The 5,676-nt window shown below is 43.2% G+C and overlaps 1 protein-coding gene across 1 annotated transcript in view; it reads left to right on the forward strand.

The window, feature by feature from the left end:
• GPR149 (G protein-coupled receptor 149) overlaps positions 1-5,676 on the forward strand; it is a 34,298-nt gene that overhangs the window by 22,097 nt on the left and 6,525 nt on the right. The gene's annotated exons all lie outside the window — the stretch shown is intronic.

The raw sequence follows: 5,676 nt of genomic DNA on the forward strand, positions 1-5,676 counted from the left end.
TGCAAATGCAGCTCATGGTGGGGAGACGAAGAGCTTTTGCAAGGTGAAGATACAAGCCTATATGAAGGAACCATTGTTTGAAATGAGTTTGTTAATTCCTTATCTGCTGCAAGCACTCTGTTCTTCTAACACAGAGGGACAAGGAGATCGGGGGACCTGGTGCAGTTCTTAAAAGATTCCCGCCTTCTTCCACCAAAAAGGAACTCATGAAATTAGGTAGCACAAAACAAGTCTTGTGGTATCCTAATGACTAACACATGTATAATGGCATAAACTTTTGTGGAGTACAAAAAAGAGAGCCCTGACAGAGCGCACATCATTCCAAAAAGTTCTGTCACACAGGCACTGACTATAGCAGTTTAGCTTCAGCAATGGCTTTGCACCGAAAGCGGTTGGACCATTCTCAAGCTGCACTCAAAACATGAATATAGCCTCATTTATCCAAAGTGTCCTCAAGGGGCTGTGTGAGATTTTTAGCTATATCCATTGTTGAGTCAGGCAGTCATCCGGAAACAGAAAGCACCTATCCAATTGTTCCCAATATTCACAGGATGTTTATGACAGGAGTGTCTCCAAGGAGTCAAAGGCTGGCCCCAGCAGGTTTAGCTGTTTTCATATCAAGGCTGTTTGTGGCTACTGAAATGGATTTGTTTGGGGAGTCAGATCAACACCATGGAAAAGAATGTATGAGGGGTGATGATGCAGGATTGGAAAGGCAGGTGAAGCCAGGCCTGGCCTTACCAGGAGGCAGCCTGAGGCGACTGTCTCAGGCAGTGAGATCCCACTGGGATCTAGAGGCAGCATGTAACTAACTAAGAGAGAGGAGTGACATTAGACCTCTAAGGCTGATCAATCGATTGTGGTATCTGGCCTTGAAGGACCATGGCTCTAATCTTGCTTAGGCCCTTTGTGTGATCAAAGTTACACAAGAACATACCTTAAATATTTGAAGCAGAGGCAAAGAACCTTTTTCAGGCTGAGTGCCACATTACACCAGTAGACAGTTGTTTGGGGGTCACAGTACTGTAATGAGCACCAGTGACAAACTAACACACAATCACACACACACACAGTAACTCTGATTTTCTTTTCCATCTTCGATTTTCATTAAATCCATTGGAGCAGGCATAGATCAGCACATACTCCTAGCTAGTTTTTCTCTGAGTTTCCTCTGTCAATTGTAGGCAAACATAGGATCATTCTGGCACCCGGGTATGTTCTTAGGAGCAAACAAAAGAGCTATGTGATTTAGTGAGCCATTCAAAGTTGTATGTGCACCTGTGTGTACTGTGTGTACAAGCTAAAGCTACAGCCTTGTCTTCACTTTTCTCTATAGACTGTTTATATTATTTATAAACTCAGTTTTTAAAAAGCTCTTCAACACCTTTATCTTTTCTGACTGCTCAAACCCTCAGTAATCCTTGAAGCATGTACAGTGGTACCTCTGGTTACGAACTTAGTAATTCGTTCCGGAGGTCCATTCTTAACCTGAAACCGTTCTTAACCTGAGGTACCACTTTAGCTAATAGGGCCTCCCGCTGCCACCACACCATCACTGCACAATTTCCGTTCTCATCCTGGGGCAAAGTTCTTAACCCGAGGTACTACTTCTGGGTTAGCGGAGTCTGTAACCCAAAGTGTTTGTAACCCGAGGTGTTTGTAACCCGAGGTACCACTGTACAACTGAATTGCCAGCAAAATGTATGGACACTTTTTGATTTTTTTCAAGAAACACATATCTACTTCTCTGCTGAGACATTTTCCACATTGCTTATTATTATTATTTAAAAAATTATTTATTCATTTTTGCAGAGCACATAGCTGCCATTGCATGCTTTCCATGATACTAAAACCCCTTTCCCTCTCACTGAATGGCTAATGGGTGGAAGGGGACCCTGAGGGTTGGGGAAAAAATTGGCTGCAGGCCATATATTTCATTCTATTTTAATCAAGAACAACCAGTCCCCTGCTATGCTCACTGCTACAATGAAATTCTACACGTCTTCTCATAAATAAATTCTCCTGAGATCCATGGAACTAACTCCTAGGTAAGAGTATATAGGACTGTAGCCATAGACCACTTTCTTCTCAAAAGCAATCTTATACATGACAAGTTTGGGACCTTTTTTGAGTCCACAGCTCCCTTGACCAACTACATTCTTTCTGTGTCACCCCTGTGGGGCTCAGGAACCCAGTTATGTCACCCTTTGCCTGCAGAGCTGGCAGCCTCTCACCCTTTTTCAAACACTCTCCTTTGTGGAGGGTTCCCTCAGCCTCCTCTCCCCTCCCCTCCCCTTGGGAGTCCTCTGGGCAGCAGCTGCTGCCACCCCTGGTCTCTGTGCTGCCCTGACTTTCAGAGGCCCCATTTGCCTGCAGAGCTTATAGCCAGGACTGCTGCAATAAACAGCTACGCAAGCCTTCGGGAGGCAGAGACACAAGAGGGGCATCAGAGGATAGAGGAAAGGAAAGAGAGACAGAGGCCAGTGTTGCCCGCAGCACCCCTGACCATCATTCAAGGCACCCCAGGGTGCCACACACACTGGTTGAAAACCACTGCTATACATACATACTTGGGAGCAAACCCAACTGAACTCAAGAGACAGACTGCTGAGTTTTCATGCAAATGGTTTTCCTCTAAGCCAATTACAGAAAATCCGTAATTCCTGCTCCCTATTTTCTATGACAAATAGGAGCCTAAGCAAAGCAGTTTTGTAGCACCCATTATAAATTTTCCTTTGTGGTACAATTCATAACAAAACACTTATCGTTGTCACCATTTAAATTGCTTATTTCACTTGATGTTGAAGGATGAATGTTACGGCCTGTTGTCTGACCTTGTTCTCAGTACGGAATACATAAGCGTTCTAAAAGCGAAAGCGGGAAAAGTAGAATAGTGCTGGGAAACAATGACAGGGAAGCAATATGAGTTTCAGACAGTCAAGATAATCCTCCATTAACTCAGAAAGCACAGCATGGGTAGGCGTTGATGTTTCGAAGGTCATCATAACAGATTAAGTGAATTGGCCCTCAATCAGCTGAGTTCAGTATTTCGAGGTTAGAAATAAATACTTTGCATGAAGAGTTGGGGGGGGAAATACACAAGTTATACTCTCAACATTTTCAGGGACAAAATCCCATTTTAATTTAAAATATATATTTGCAAATGCATTCAGCTCAAAGATTAAACTGAGACATAAAACTGTACTCATCAGTTTTTCTAATTTCTGTTTAGAATACCTCTGGACCACCTTCAACAAAAGATCCTAGGGCAGTATACAACTCTCAGAAGAAAGAAACATAACAAAATATAACAAGGCAAAATAAACAGCCAGCAAACTAAGAGCAGGATAAAATATCTACATTTTCAAACAGCCTGAGCAAATAGGAAAGGTTTCTCATGTCCATATCATAGCTGAACTATGGAACTCACTCCCACATGATGTTTTGATGGCCACCAGATTGGATGGTTTTAAAAGAGGGTTAGACAAATTCATGGACGATATTAGGCTATCAATGACTACCAGCCACAATGGCTACGTTCTAGCTCCACTGCCACTCAGTATACTTCTGAATGCTGGTTGCTGGGAGTATCAGGTAGACAGGATGATGTCGCACTCAGATTCAGCCTGCAGGCTTCCATAGGCACCTGGTTGGCCACTGTGAGAAAAGGATGCTAGATGGGCCCTTGGGCTCTTCTTATGTTCCTATCAGGTCAAGTTTTCATGCAGTCATAAACTTACAATGGCTATCTATTCCAAATCTTATTACAAAACAATGCAACTTGTGGAGTTCTCCTGATGTCTTTACTAATGGGTGGATGTCATGTTGAGTCTCTTGGTTTTCATCTCAGGTATTCTATAGCAGCCTGGTGTGCTATCCTCCTCACCTGATAACTGTAACTTTCACATGTGCCGTGGCTTAAGAAGACGTTATTTGCCTACTAGAGCAGTTTTTGTGGCTAGAATACATGTTCTTGTCTTAAACAGAGAATCACTTGAATTGAAATGGCTGCTGGAGGGAGGGGTATGTGACAAGAGGAGGCTTGTAGGTCTACCCAGCTGCTGCTACTGCTGCTGCGACAGCAGCAGGACCAGAGGTTATTGTTGTTTCTGCACAAGTATTGAGAACATGGGGTTGTATCCAACCACTTCAGATTCAAAGTAGACCCAGTGAAATGCATGGACATGGCTAATTTAGGTACATACATTTCAGTAGGTCTACTCTGAGTATAGGGTCACAGGTAGCGCTGTGGGTTAAACCACAGAGCCTAGGACTTGCCGATCAGAAGGTTGGCGGTTCGAATCCCTGTGACGGGGTGAGCTCCCGTTGCTCGGTCCCAGCTCCTGCCAACCTAGCAGCTCAAAAGCACGTCAAAGTGCAAGTAGATAAATAGGTACCACTCCTGTGGAAAGGGAAACGGCATTTCCGTGCGCTGCTCTGGTTCACCAGAAGCAGCTTAGTCATGCTGGCCACATGACCCGGAAGCTGTATGCCAGCTCCCTCGGCCAATAAAGCGAGATGAGCGCCGCAACCCCAGAGTCCGCAGCTGGACCTAATGGGCAGGGTTCCCTTTACCTTTACCTTATTCTGAGTGTAACTTGGTTGGAGAGAGCCCATGGAATTTCAGCAGTGAAACCCTTCAAGGTTTACAAACATTCTTATCTCACTCAGGATATTAATAAATCTCTCCCAGAAAGAGGGCAGTTTTATATGTTTGTGTACGTGTGTATGTATGCATGTCCAAAGAATCACCTGAGATTTATCCCAGGTGATTCCTTTGATGTTTTGCGGCCCTGTCTTGAAAGCAGTGGCTTTTGAGAAATATCTTGAAGATCCTTGATTGTCTATGCAGTTGTACTCATACAGGTTCTGTCCAGACTTTATACTGAATATGTGGGATGTGGGAAAGGACCATGCATACACTAAATGTGGCTCTATCATGTGAGAAGGGCTACTGAGATAAGAGTATGCAGAGTAGGAGAAGTTACTAAAAGTAGATAACAAGATGTCAATCTGGGAGGAACTGAGGGATTGTGGATCGATATAAGAGATGTTTATGGATTATTAACAATGAGCTTATTAAAAATCTAACAAGCCTATTTCCACAAGGGAAATACTAAGACAAAACCAGTTATAAACTGCATCGAGTTTGTCCTCCAAATAATTTCAAAGGAATGTAAGCTACAACATTATTTTTAGAATGCATGCAAAATGCTTCCTGTTCCCTCTCCTCCTTTGCAATAAATAGTATTCCAAGTCTCTAAAAAGCGCCAGTGCGTACACACAGAGGCACACAGAGCATAATTGCTGTCTCTTCTAAAAAGCCTATAATAAATCTGGATCTCCTTCTGGAGGAGCAGGAATACAAGAGGCCGCCCCAGATTGTATGGAAACCAGTGATCGGGCAGAACAATGTCCACATTTACATCTGGAAGCAAATTCACATTAAAAGGAAAACCAGAAACATTCCAAGACAAGACATACAAGCTAAATTTACATCCTTTGACCTTTGCATGGGGTTTTCGGCTATGGAAATGGATAATTTGTTTGCATAATGTCTATCCTGTTTTTGGTGTGCTATGTCACCCTTGAAAATGCTTCTCGTAGTGTCCCCTTTTACAAGTGTATTGAAAATGATCCTGGAAGATGAACCTCTAAGAATTGCAGGAAACTAAA

Source organism: Podarcis tiliguerta (assembly GCF_965153285.1).
Source record: "Podarcis tiliguerta genome assembly, chromosome: 5".
Taxonomy (NCBI): domain Eukaryota; kingdom Metazoa; phylum Chordata; class Lepidosauria; order Squamata; family Lacertidae; genus Podarcis; species Podarcis tiliguerta.